A 14,993-nucleotide genomic window follows, 5' to 3' on the forward strand; every position below is an offset into this window, starting at 1 on the left:
ACTAAATTTTCTTGCTGTAATGATACAACAATTTGATATTCCAGGAGAGTAGCATGCCACGTTATATCACTTGCAAAATGAGAGCACCGTATTCATTCTGGTTAAGAACAGCTAAATACTATAGATTAACAGTGAATCCTAAACAGGGGTTGTATTCATGGGCTACATGTGCAGAAGTTCACTCACACAACGGGACTGCTCCTTCCCTAGCACCCTCAAAATCTCATCCAGAAGGTGTGGGTCTGAGGGCTGCAGGGGGGAGGAGAGGAAAAGTCAGGTTCCACTACAAAAGTAGAAGTCTGCTGTGTGAGCAGAATAGCAAAACAGCAGCACTGGATTCAACCCTATGTGTAATTGCAAATAAGTTCTATTGAATTCAGTGGAGATTAAAGGACCCCTGACAGTTAAGTCCAGTCATGAATGACTCTGGGGTTGCAGCGCTCATCTAGCTTTACTGGCCAAGGGAGCCGACGTTGGGTCGCAGACAGTTTTTCCGGGTCATATGGCCAGCATGACTAAGCCGCTTCTGGCGAAACCAGAGCAGCACACAGAAACGCCGTTTGCCTTCCCGCCAGAGTGGTACCTATTTCTCTACTTGAACTTTGACGTGCTTTTGAACTGCTAGGTTGGCAGGAGCTGGGACCGAGCAACAAGAGCTCACCCCGTCGCGGGGATTCGAACCGCAACCTTCCGATCGGCAAGCCCTAGGCTCTGTGGTTTAGACCACAGCACCACCTGCGTCAATGGGGAGAAGAAGAAGAAGAGTTTGGAGTCCCAAATAAAATGGGTTACAATAATATATTATATTATATTATATTATATTGTATAATTTTTTTATTTTATTTTTAAAAGCGTAAACATACAACAAAAGACAAATTCAAAATCCAGATCCAGCGTCCTGCAGCCAATTGTAAGCCATGGAAGCCATGCCAGACATTCACCTTCTGAAAATCGTTTGAAAACCGGAACACTCACTTCTGGGTTTTGATCATTCAGGAGCCAATTTGTTTGGGAGCCAAGGCATTTGAGATACCTTGTTTGGGAGCCAAGGCATTTGAGTTACGACTGTACTATATTCCTCCTGCCCTTCGCCTTCCATGAACCTTTTTCAGCCAGTGGCTGCTTCCGTTTTCTTGAAAAAGAAGCACACACTTAAGAGTGTCTTACTGTCATTTTAAGATTGTAACATAGGTTTAGTTCTTGGATGACAATTAGAGGAGCTCTTTGCCAAATGCATATGCAGAGAGCAGGAAATATGCTTTCTTTGTAATTAAGAAATTAGAGAGGGGAGATAAAAGTGTGAGCATCCCCACTCCTGAACGACAGGCACATAACTCACGCCAGGTGCCGGAATTCTTATCACTTGCTCATTATGCACATCTATCATGGTCATTCATCTACTTATCAGGTCTGCATGATGGCTCAAACATCAAAAGGAACCAATGGCCGCAAGACCTCTCAGAAGGAATGACTTTGTGGCTGACCTTTTCGAAAGGTTTCAGAATGCAACCATGCTCCTTCGGTCATCCTGCACATGATTAAAATGATACAAATTAAAGACAGCAGCAGAACGTGGAAAGGAACCAGGGTCATATCCACAGCATACATTTGAAGGACACGCAACACACATTTAAAGCATGCGATGTCCCTCACACAATCATGGGAACTGTAGTTTGTCCCTTAGAGAGCTATGCATTCTCAGCACCCTTAACAAACTGCATTGCTGCTGATGGTCCCCATTGATTTCAGAAGTCTTAGAAGTTGAATGCAAAACTCACCACGGTTCATTCTGATGACTTATAATCAGTGCCAGAGCTTAAGCCTAGAACATGTAGCTCCACAATTCTGATGTGCTTTGAGCAAGGCACTCTTTCTGGGTTCACTGCAAACTGAAAATGGCAGCACTTGGGATGTTCTTTGCCAGTCATGGGGGCCTGACTAACGCTCTGTTAAGTTGTGGGTGGGACGTATCAGACGACACAGCAATTCTTCAAACAGCTCTTTTTTATTCACAGGCCAGAACAGAACTAAACTGAAGGGTTCAGCCAGCCTGCTTATATAGAGCTCCACTACAACGCAACAGTAACCACTTTCTGTAACTATCCAATCACTGAATGTCACTTTCAATCCCTTATTTGCATATGTGGACCTGAGTGAAAACTATCTACAGTATCCCCCCTGCTGGCCCAGGGTGAGAATTTCAGTACATAACACCCCTCCCCACCGAGATTAGGCGTTGGTTACAATCATAATGGTTCAATTAGGCACAAAAGCATATCGGTTACCTTTCACATATTTCCATTAGACCGACAGTGTTACATGCGGCTGTGTAGCTGAGTCCTAGGAGAAATACATGCAGGCAGGGGACCAGTTCCACAGTTTCGAGCCCTTTTGGCCCCCTCCTTATTTGTGGGGTAGGGGCTGAGCCCCCTTCCCCCATGTCCAGAACACACAGAGGCGAAGCGCGGACCCGACCTTGCTGTGGCTCCAGTGGTGGGTTCATTTCCCTCCTCTTCCTGCTGTGGGGGGCAAGGAGGGTCGAAGCAGTCTCTCTCTGGTGGCCACTGGCCATTCGATGGACCCAGTATGAGGCAGATTTCTATGCTCCCATGGACATACTTCTGACATGGACAAGATCAGGCTATGTGAATGGTAACTCTTACAATATGGTGCAGGTTTGGAGGGAAAGAGTACATCTGGCCATTTTTTAAAATATCTCATTATAAAGCATGTGGATAGTATGAAGTGAAATATCTATCATTAAAGACCATGACATCACAAAAGCCTACTAAACTTTGTGTTTATTTCCAGTCATCTGAAACCTGTACAATTTTTGCCAAGGAAACTCCATGTAAATAATAAAACCAAATTAGCCAGCCGCAGAAATTTGAAGACAGGTGAAGACAGTTGGATGCTAGCGAACTGAAACTGAAAACCTGCAGCTTTGAATCCACCAGACATCTTATGGCAGAGGGAACAAATTAAAACAAAACCAGTATGCATTAAATTGCATTGCTTTATCTCATTAAGTGTAGATAGATGGGGGATTATTGGGTTGTCTTTGTTCTTAATTTTATTTTTATTGTAGTTTTATGTTGTGAACCGCCCTGAGATCTATGGATACAGGGCAGTACACAAATTGTAACAACAACAACAAAATAGATGTTTAAATGCCTTGATTCTTCCCCCCTCCACATCTGTATGAAACAATGAGGCAACCATGAGGCCCAAAACAAACCCAAACAAAAAAAGACATCCAAACTCTTGACTTAGGCTGTGTACACACTTCTGTTCACTCTGCATCCAGTGTGCTCCTAATGTTGGTTTGGGAAGGAATGTACAGTGGTACCTCGGGTTAAGTACTTAATTCGTTCCGGAGGTCCGTTCTTAACCGGAAACTGTTCTTAACCTGAAGCACCACTTTAGCTAATGGTGCCTGCTGCTGCCGCCGTGCCGCCGGAGCACAATTTCTGTTCTCATCCTGAAGCAAAGTTCTTAACCCGAGGTACTATTTCTGGTTTAGCGGAGTCTGTAACCTGAAGCGTATGTAACCTGAAGCGTATGTAACCTGAGGTACCACTGTGGATGCAACATTAGCTACAATCCATATCCTTTCCTGTATCCGTCTTGCCATTTCCTGTGAAATGCTGTTTTTCAGTGCATCTGCCCACAAAACAGCTCTGATCCAAATTCAGAAGAAGAAAGACCCAGCTGAGTTTCAAGCTAGTAATGTGTACATAGCCTCAGAGTTATTGTATTATGCTAATAGATTTTCCTTTCCTTTCTTTTTTTACTTACACTGTTAAGAGAACACTATCCCCGGCCTATTGCTTCTCACAGAAAACATCTTGAGCAGTTTAATGTAAAACCTCAATAAACTGCACAGATCCTGGCCAGAAGAGGCTTAATGAAGAAAAGTATGCTTTAAAGTTTAATTCACTGCCATTTTTCAAAGCAAGACTTCTGCTCCCCAAAGCCTCTAAATGGATTTCTCATGACCCAGAAAGGAGGATGCAAAGGAGTGTAAAAGGATTACCAGGCTAGCAGGGCTGTATTAATAAAAATTTCAAGCCAAACCATCCTTGAGAAGAAAACCTAATTTCTGTAATTCCATTATTGCCGCAGTTGTAACACCCACACATTGTAGCAAACACATTATAAAACATTTCTTTGATTAAAGATGCTTAGATTTCCAAAATCATTAACGAAGAAAAGCTGGAACTAATATCAGCTTTATTAACAGCAGCTAGGCTTGTCATTGCTACTAACTGGAAGTCATCTAAATCACTGGATTTAGTGGTATACAACAAGCTGGGAAAAAGCTTTCTTAACTCAATTTACATACTACAAAAGAGATAAAGATGCGGGAAGCATCTAACAAGTTTATCAAAAGGCTGAGCCTGATTATAGAACATTGTTTTATACATATTGAAGATTCTACCCAGTCTTATATCTTGTTGAATGAATGAATGAAATCTTTTTTCTTACATTCTATTGAAATTTCCCTGGTATATATGAATTGTATAAAGATCATCTGATGATACCTAGCTCTTTTTTTAATTAACCCACCCCCCCCCGTTTGCTTTTTCTTCAGCATTTTCTATACAATTTTTTTCTTTAATTTTAGTTTTATTTTAACTTTAAGGGTGTGGCAAGTTAATTCGACACTGTGGCAAGCTAATTGTGGCAGAATTTTCTTATGCATCATAATGGCTGAAGAAGGGTATATTGCTTCTGTTGTGATTTGGAACATTTGTCATTTAAAGAAGAAAAAAAGATTCATGGATTTCCGAAAGCTTAATTCAAAGTGTAATTTAATTTGTATACATTATGCAGTTTATTAGTATTTGTTTTGACTGATATTGGTACTGTATTCCTGCCCTGGGACCTTATGGCAATTGGCAGGTAAGAAATCATAATAATAAGTAACGAGAATGGCTGTGCAGTAGAAAATACTCACTTACACAAACCATCTCTTTAGCAATATACCATGCTGGAGAGACAGATGCATGGATGCTGCAATTCTATGTTTACTTACCTGGGAGAAAGGGGTTCATTAAACCTTGTGCACAAAAAACATAGCCTGGGACTGTTGCTCCATTTTTAAAGAAAAGTAACTTCCAAGAGGGGAAAAAAACAGGATTTAGGGTAGAGAAGCAGGAAGGGAAGGATATGCTTAACCTTTTCCCAGCCCACCAAATCATTTCGCCCAGTGGCTTCCCCTCTGACACATTGCACATATATATTTATTGAGGAAGCGCATATGTTAATCCTGCAGTTATCTCCCTCGTGACTTGTCACCTCCTCCCAGGTGACCTTGCCTTCCTTTTGGAGATTCCAATCCAAGTCTCTTACAGGTGAAAGGGGGTGGGGCAAACTTGCCCCTGCTAATGGCTAGAGCCACCATTTTTGAAGTAGAGAAATGGAGGCTAGGGAAAAGTTTAAGCACCTTCTCTTTGTTGCTTCTGTATCCTTTCCTATAACTATTTTTCTGAAAATAGAAATGGCAACAAGTTCACCTGGGGCTTTGTTACATGCATTTGTGATCAAATACTGTGGGTTAAACCACAGAGCCTAGGACTTGCCGATCAGAAGGTTGGCGGTTAGAATCCCCGTGACGGGGTGAGCTCCCCTTGCTCGGTCCCTGCTCCTGCCCACCTAGCAGTTCGAAAGCGCGTCAAAGTGCAAGTAGATAAACAGGTACCGCTCCAGTGGGAAGGTAAACGGCGTTTCCGTGCGCTGCTCTGGTTCGCCAGAAGCGGCTTAGTAATGCTGGCCACATGACCTGGAAGCTGTACGCCGGCTCCCTTGGCCAATAAAGCGAGATGAGCGCCGCAACCCCACAGTCGGTCACGACTGGACCTAATGGTCAGGGGTCCCTTTACCTTTACTACATACCTAGGCATTTTGGCTTAGAAGGAAGTCTCACTAATATGAATGGGATTGCTTTTGAGCATGTGTGTTTAGGACTGCAGCCTAACAGCACAATTCTACACTTGTCTGCTCAGAAATAAACCCCTGTGAATTCAGTTAGACTGCCTTCCAGGTAACGAAATAGAGGTTCCAGCCTAACAGTGCAATCTTATAGATGTCTACTCAGAAGTAAGTTCCAACGTACTCACAGGCAGGCTTTATAGGGTTGCAGTTTTAGTGGGCTGCATGCTGAGTGCACAGAATAACCAAGTTAAAAAATAAACTTGATAAATATACAACGGTTGTAATCCTTTGAGCTGATAGTGTGCCCCCTCCACCCCTTTCATTGGGACTTGTGTAGGGTTTGGTGTAGAAGCCCCACTAAAATTACCTCAAGTTTGTACCATTGCAGCAGGGCTTAGTGTTCCGAATTGTTTGGAAATGTGTGAGATAAAATTCACTCCTTCAAAGCAAAATGTCTTCAGGTATGAAATTTTAAACACATGGCATTCATGCCTGGAGATTGTTCCAGGAATATATATAAGAGACAAGGAAATTAAAAATAAATGCTATTTTGGCCAGTGACGGAAACCCTCCGTTGTTAGAAGGAGCAAAATGGCATCACCGGTATAGACAAAGCATGATAGGACAATAGATCACAGTAATAACATTTACAATAAACAATAACAGAACAAAGCAGACATCCATAAAAATCCCATGAGGAATTTGCCTTATCCATAATTTTTCTTTACATTTGAAGAACTGTGTCAGGAAAGGCCATTATGTTCAATGGCACCAATTAATTTCTGCAACTTTTAACGACATCTTCCTGAGTAAAAACCTCACCAAATACCCCAAGCGCATGATTGATAGCAGCTTATGTTTGATTTCTACTGGATTCCAGATTTTTTAAAGTATTTTTAAAGAGTCCCACTGCAGCCAATCAAGCAATCAACATGAAATACTCAGATCCTTTCCTGGAAAACAGAGACAAACCAAACAACGGCATGGGCTTTCTTAGCTGCGCTGACAAAGTATTGGTGATTTTGTTTAAGTAGTTTTCTGGAAGATGGATTACATGAATTTTTATTCCAAGGGAGAATGATAGCCAAGTGGATAAGTTCCATGTCCCTTCAGTACTTTCCGATTCAGGATACTGTAATATTCTTAAAATAGCTGTTTAAACACAGAAGATATAAATATATAGATTCTGCAATACATAATAATCAGTTAGTCCTAACATTTGATTTTCTACTGCAGCAAGCATCCTTCCTGCACAAAAGAAAGCTATTTGCCCTCTAGTTCATTTAAAAACCTACAAAAAATTAACAATTAAAATTAGTGGTGTGCAACAGAAAGAGCTCAGGAAAAGAAATAATCAGTTGTAAGAGTGTTCATTGCGTGCCAATATTAAATTGTTTTAATTTTGAGTACTGTTCCAAGACAAAATCCATTTGCACTCCTGATGATGGCATTTATTCTGTGGTCTCAAGAATATCTGTTTATTCAGGAAGTATATATCCTGCCTTTCGCCAAAATTGGTTATCAAGGAGGCTTACAAAAATTCACACCCAAAGCATAAACACAGTAACTTAACCATATGAAAATCAATAAAACAGTTACAGCAGTATTAATATATATAAATATATATATATAACTGCACATGATACTAATGGCATTGCTCCCAATCACGTCGTGGTCTTTGAAATTCAGTTATAGAGGTGATTTTAGTTGGTAACACATTGAAGCAATCGTTGAGGGCATGGCAGATGAAGGTGATGGACTACATGGAATTGGCGGAAATGACTGGCAGAATCCGAGACCAGGGAGAAGAGCTGTTGGAGGAAGATTGGAAGAAATTCAAAGACTATTTACAAAAACACTATAAAATTAATGAATGTTAGAATGACGTTGGATTGAGGTTAAAGGGTGGTTAGCAATGATGTGGTGAAGAAATATGAAAAAATGGATGGTTAAAAGATGAAAAACTAAAGGTATAATATACTAAGATAAAGATAAGAGGGAAGGGATTTGCTGACTAAACAATGGAATTGGAATACAGAGAGGGAGGTGTGGGGAAGTCCGGGAAATAAGCAAATGTAAGAAATATGAAAATTGAATTGTTTTTATTTTTGTATTTTTCTCTTTTTTTTCTTCTATGAGAAAATCTTAATAAAAATATTATAAAAAAAATATGAAGCAATTGTTGAGGGCTAACCTTTCCAATGCCACAGACAATCACAATGAAAACTCAACCCCACACCATGCTGCATTTGAGCTCAGAAAAGCCTTGAAACAGCTTTCGTTGTGTGAAAGTTGTTGTGCTGGCTGATGGGAGCTGTAGTCTAAACCACCTGCAAGGCCGATGAAGTCAACACTACATCTGGAGACATCTGGAGGGTGGCAATATGAGAATGGGCCTTTTCTGCAGTGGCTCTCTGCTTATGCAATGCTCTCCCCGGAGAGCCTTGCCTGGCTCCTTCATTACACACCTGTAGGTGCCAAGCGAAAACGTTGCTTGATAACCAGGCCTTTGGCTGATAGACATCTAATGCCCTTTTCAACATATTGTGGAAGAGGGGATTATTGGGTTGTCTTTGTCTTAAATTGTGCATTTTGTGTTTTTTTTATATTGTAATTTTACGTTGTGAACCACCCTGAGACCTATGGTGGTATACCAATTTTAAAAATGAATAAATATCCTTTAATGAGGACTTTAAATGGGGCGTTTTTCTCTATCTTGCCTCTTGTGCTGTTCTGCTGCCTGGAGGTAGCCAGGAATGGTGTTCCTGTGGCTAGAGATTTCGGATATAATATTGAATATGAGAAATGGACTAAATTATGGAAGGATGGGTTAAAGTTTACAGCTTGTACAACGATTAAGGAAAATGTTATGAAGATGTTATATAGATGGTATATAACACCAGTAAAACTGGGTAAAATGCATAAAGTGTGTAATAAATGTTGGAAGTGTAAGGAGACAGAAGGAACATTTTACCATATGTGGTGGGAATGTAAGAAGGTAAAAAGCTTCTGGGAGATGATCTATAATGAGTTAAAGAAAATGCTGAAATATACTTTTGTTAAAAAACCAGAAGCTCTCTTGTTGGGAATACTGGATAATGAAATTAGTAAAAAAGATGTGAAATTAGTTTTGTATGCAGTAACAGCAGCCAGAATTTTGCTGGCACAGAAATGGAAACAGGAAGAGATGCCCACGAAAGAAGAATGGAGGATGAAACTGATGGAATACGCAGAAAGCGACAGATTGACGGGGAGAATTAGGAACCAAGGTGACCAGAGATTCTCCGAGGACTGGAAGAAGTTTACAGAGTATATCAAAAATTTCTGTGATGAGCAAATAACGTTCGTTGGCTTTCAAGAAGCTCTGTGAAATTACTGTTAGAAATATTGTTTAAAAATTATGATATGATTAAGAGTATTTGAGTGCAATATAATATTGGGAAATGTGAGACGAGGATAAAAAATAAACGGAAAATTATCAGACAAGCTGAGGGGAGTTCTGGAAAAAAGGGTTTAAGTTAAAAATGGATGTATAATTTTGTAAAAATGTTTTTTTTATGGAAAATATAATAAAAAATATTTATTTAAAAAAAAGGAATGGTGTGCCTGTGAAGATGAAGAGGCCCTTTCTTGAGTGGGCAATCTCTTTCCACTGTGGGATGATGAGCTTTCCAAAGTGCCTGGTTGTAGCATGTCTTCTGTTTGGAGCTAGGGTTGGGATCTCACTGGATCTCATCTGGATAAAAGGTAGGGCTTTTTGTTAGACACTTCGCCTGTGTTTATTGTGATATAGTGTTCTTGGGTGGGGGCTACAGGAATAGCTGCCCTCTCCTGGGTTCTGGGGAATTTCAAAGAAGGCTGCCAAGATTAGGAGACACTCCCTTCACAGAGACATGTTATCTGCCACCTACTGATGTCTTCTTGGGTGTCTTATCATGTTCTGTTCATAAGGAGTCTGAAGACCTATTTTGATGTCAACTGAGTAGTTATGGAGACCACAGAGCAGAAGGCTTAGGCTCCATGAGAGGTGTCTTCTTTCTCAAAAAAGGATTGTACCAGTTTGGGGAAGGCCAGTATGAGCAGGGGACCAGAACTGTACTACAGTGGTATCTCAGATTAAGAACTTAATTTGTTCTGGAGGTCCGTTTTTAACCTGAAACTGTTCTTAACCTGAGGTACCACTTTAGCTAATGCGGCCTCCTGCTGCCGCCACGTGATTTCTGTTCTCATCCTGAAGCAAAGTTCTTAACCCCGAGGTACTATTTCTCGGTTAGCGGAGTCTGTAACTTGAAGCATCTGTAACCTGAAGCGTCTGTAACCCAAGGTACCACTGTATGCACTTTGGGGGTTTCTCAGTAGTTTGGGAAGTTGGGGTACTGGATGGTGGGGAAACATCAGGCTTGTGTGAACTACTTTGTGTACTCGATTTGTATCTTTTACTGGAACCCAGTATCTGCCAGCCAGAGCCAGGTGCAAACGTCACATGGTACCTCTGAGCACACTTCAGTACCATGCAAAAGTCCATTCCTGATTTGCATTCCTTATTTCAGCTAATTTACCTGGGGTGGGGAAGTCATTTTCTTGTTTGCTATTGTTAAGCAATCAGGAGTCACAAACTCTGGCTGATCTACTGCAGTTCACCCAGAGATCTACCAGTCTATCTTCTGTTATACTGTATTTTTCGCCCTATAGGACGCACTTTTCCCCCTCCAAAAATGAAGGGGAAATGTGTGTGCGTCCTATGGGGTGAATGCAGGCTTTCGCTGAAGCCTGGAGAGCCCCAGCACCAGCCCCACAAGGTCGGGGGACAGAGAGAGGTGGAACGCCGCCATCCCGCTGTCTCCCGAAGTGGTTTGGAGGCTGACGGCGGGGAGACCCCGCCGCCAGCCCCGCAAGCTCCGGGGACAGTGGGGAGGCGCAGCGCGTCTCCCCCCTGTCCCTGGATCTGATCTGAAGGCAAGCGATGGGGAGAAGAGCGCTTCTCCCCGCTCCCGGCCCCACAAGTGCCTGGGGGGGAAGTAATTTTTCCCTCTTTATTTCCCCCCCCCCCCAAAACATGGTGCGTCCTATGGGCCGGTGCGTCCTTTGGGGCAAAAAATACGGCATATTGTAGCAACCTCCTCCACATCTGAATAATATCAGAATGTTTGCTTAGGGCAGTCATTTTCCTGGACATTACCGGGATTTCATACGTCCAGGGGGAGTTTCCGAAAGGCAATGCTTTGTCCTGGATCTTAGGCAAGTCAATTGAAAATTTTTGGGTTTTTTGTAAAAAAAAAAAGCTCAACAACTTTCATGGTGTCCTGGTTTTTACTTGAAATATGGCAACCCTAGTTTCCTGCGATGCTAAAAGCGGCTCCCAGATAATTACACAGGAGAGATCCCAATTTGTCCACAGTCATGCTTTGTCGCATGCTTATTCTAGTAGCAAATTAAGCTGCTGTGAAAATTTTTATTTCACTAACCTTTAAAATGATTTTTATTTGATTAATCAATTTTGGAAGCATCAATGTAAACATCATCTGTCCCAGATGTTATCTACCTATGGCTGCCTGGTGACAATAATGTTAAATTGGTTTACGCTCTCTTATGCTCATGTTCTTCCATTTATGCAGCAGAATGATTATGTTACTTATTCCCACAGCATTTGTTCAGCTCAAAAGCAAATATGAATACTAATGAACTATTTTCTTAAAGATTTTCTTCTGGCAGGCTATGAAAATATGTAAACAGTGAGACTGATACATTTGACATAACCATCTGTAGAGTTTAGACTGTTCAAATCTGTCTGATGACTGGCAACTGAAATATTTTTCCCACATTAGATGGAGCAGAGCATGTGTTTGATTGCTGTGGAGTGTCCCTTAAGTGTTCATGGGGCAATTTTTCACATTGTGACCCATTGCTTCCTTCCCCCATAAATATGCCATGCCCATCTACCTTTTCCAAGGGGGCTTATGAGAATGGAATATCACCAGGGTCTGGCCTCTCCCTTCCCCGATCAGGGCCCAAACAAGCAAACTGGTGAAAGTCTTACACCAGGAGGGTGGAAGGGGGCTCAGATATGGGGATGAGTGATCACCCACCCACAAGCATGTGTGGGAGTTGTATAGGGAGCCCTGTGTAGGGGGTTTTAGTATTTGATGTTTTACTGTGCTTAATGTTCAAATTTGTTGGAAGCTGCACAGAATAGCTGGGGAAACCCATCTATAATAATTCCTGGGGTGGCCGACAGATAGGTAGAAGTGGTAGGATTTGGGGGGTACCTGAGGCTAGCAGGAGCCCTAGACTCTTAGCTTTCATTTTAAAAATGAATATATTTGTACCTTGCACTTCTACCCAGGAGCATAAAGTTGTATATGTTATCCTCTCCGCCCCTTTAATATTTTCAACAGCCCTGGGAGGTAGGCTAGGTTTTATGTGTACATAAACAGCAGTTCTTGCCAATAGATTGTGGGCCGGGCGAGATCCACTGACAGATCTACTGGGAATTCTGCCACCTTTTGGTAATGGCCCAGTCCATATACCATGCCCAGGAAATCTTGTTGGCATCCTTGGTTGTTCCACAAAGTTATGCCCTTTGAGGAGGCACTGGACAAGGCCATCATACTGGATGAATGGTGCCCACCCTGATCATGTTCCAGGAGGTTGTGTGTTGCACTGGCATAGACTCCCTGAAAAGTGGCCCTCTGGAATGGGGCAGGGAACCAGGGTAGTGGGCACCTGAGTGTTGTGTGCTGGGGCTCCTAAAAGTGACCTACATTCTCCCTACCCATGTCTTCCTACATTCCCCCCCCCCCCCATAGCTCCTGCTTAGGAAATGGATGATGACCAGGGGACCTACCTGTTCCCATGGAGAAGTAGATGCCCATAGAAGAAGAAGAAGAGTTTGGATTTGATATCCCGCTTTATCACTACCTGAAGGAGTCTCAAAGCGGCTAACATTCTCCTTTCCCTTTCTCCCCCACAACAAACACTCTGTGAGGTGAGTGGGGCTGAGAGACTTCAAAGTGTGACTAGCCCAAGGTCACCCAGCAGCTGCATGTGGAGGAGTGGGGAAGCGAACCTGGTTCACCAGATTACGAGTCTACCGCTCTTAACCACTACACCACACTGGCTCTCATAGAAGGTGCCAGAGATGTTGTAATGCAAGCAGAGGACACTGATCAGTGATCAGTACAGTGATCTCGAATACGTGTGTGTCATGCAAATACGCTCAGTGTCTTGCCACAGCTACGGAGCTTCCTTTCCAGAGAAATGTGTCTTATCTTCCAGAAGCACCACAAACGTTTTTTGCTTCACCAGCCAGACTTAAAACAATTGAATGTTGCTGCTGTTTTCATGTGAAGTATTTTATATTTTAAAGGTCATTTCATTTAGCATTCTTGGCTGCACGCACAGATCTCAACTTGTGATGCGGCAGGCGAAAAATCAAATGCACGAGCCCATTAATTTCAGACCTGTTAGGAACGAAATGGCAAAGGAAAATGCAATGGTAAGTACGATGCGGACTGAGCTCACTATGTCTCCATCTTCTAGGTCTGCTTGGGCTTCTTAGAATCCTGATAAGCTGAGGCAAGGCAAGAATATCAGGAAGACAGGAGGGAACTTTGACCCCAGCAGCTACCTCCTCCTTTCTCCCTTGTGTTTTTAAGAAACTGTTGGGAAACTCCAAAATTTCAGACAAGGTTATTACAGCACGACAGATGCCTCTTGTAAGCATCTTCTGAAAGATACGTGGTTTTGTCCTGGGGCCTATTTGAATAGATTTATCGTCTACAATTACTGCGCTTTGATCACACCAGAATAGGTGGTGTACTGCATAGGGTTCAGCTGTCCTCTTCCAATTCACTCTCCTTATCAGGATACATGTCTGTTGATTTGTGGGAAGCTGGCTGTTTTTCGTTCCTGACAAACTCCAGTGATTAAAATGTAGTGGCTTGCTCTTGTTCCCCTGATAAAGGTGACAGCTGCAGACTGTCCATTGTTAGTGGATATGGTCCATGCAGATTGCTTTTTAATGAAAGCAATACATTATCTTACCTATAGACCTTACAGCCTTACCTTGTTAATGTATTCGTGCTTGGCACCACATTCATCTGGAAATTAGTTATATTAAACATGCTTTTTGCTATTTAGCCCAGGTTTAAGCAGTTTAAGAAAACAACAGACATTTAACTTTTCTCTACCTTAGGTCCACAGATAAATGTCCTGTAACTCACAGTAGCCTGGGTTTCTGACAAATATAGCAATAATAACTTCACAGATACTTCCTTGCTTGATCCTTCTAATAAAGGTAAAGGTAAAGGGACCCCTGACCATTAGGTCCAGTCGTGACCGACTCTGGGGTTGTGGCGCTCATCTCGCTTTATTGGTCCACAGACAGCTTCCGGGTTATGTGGCCAGCATGACCAAGCTGCTTCTTGGTGAACCAGAGCAGCGCACGTAAACGCCGTTTACCTTCCCGCCGGAGCGCTACCTATTTATCTACTTGCACTTTGATGTGCTTTCGAACTGCTAGGTTGGCAGGAGCAGGGACCGAGCAACAGGAGCTCACCCCGTCACGGGGATTTGAACCGCTGACCTTCTGATCGGCAAGTCCTAGGCTCTGTGGTTTAACCCACAGCGCCACCCGCATCCCTTGATCCTTCTAATACAGCTATTCAAATATGCCTTGGTATCCTAAACTTTGAATGATGCAGCGCAGGCTAAGGTGAAGCATGTTCAGATAGTAAATGCTACCCACAATTTTATTAAAATTGTCCACTTTCAATCCAATGGTGAAGCAGATCATTCTGGCAATTTGGATGGGCAGCTTCCACTCTATATAGTACAGGACGGTTATTTTGCCAAGTCTCAGTGTGGGGCCAGTTTGTGTTTAGGCTTGAAAGGTGTAAAAGATTCCTGGCTGAGAAAGAGTTTGTGGGTGTCAGGATCCCTGCTGTTGCTTTGGAAGTGCTGTTGTTATCTAACACGGCCTACTCGGGTGTTCTCGGTTCGTATGTCTCCCAAATACCTGCTCATTCTGTACATTTGTAAATAAGCAGATTATTACA

The sequence above is a fragment of the Podarcis tiliguerta genome (assembly GCF_965153285.1).
Source record: "Podarcis tiliguerta genome assembly, chromosome: 11".
Classification (NCBI taxonomy): Eukaryota; Metazoa; Chordata; class Lepidosauria; order Squamata; family Lacertidae; genus Podarcis; species Podarcis tiliguerta.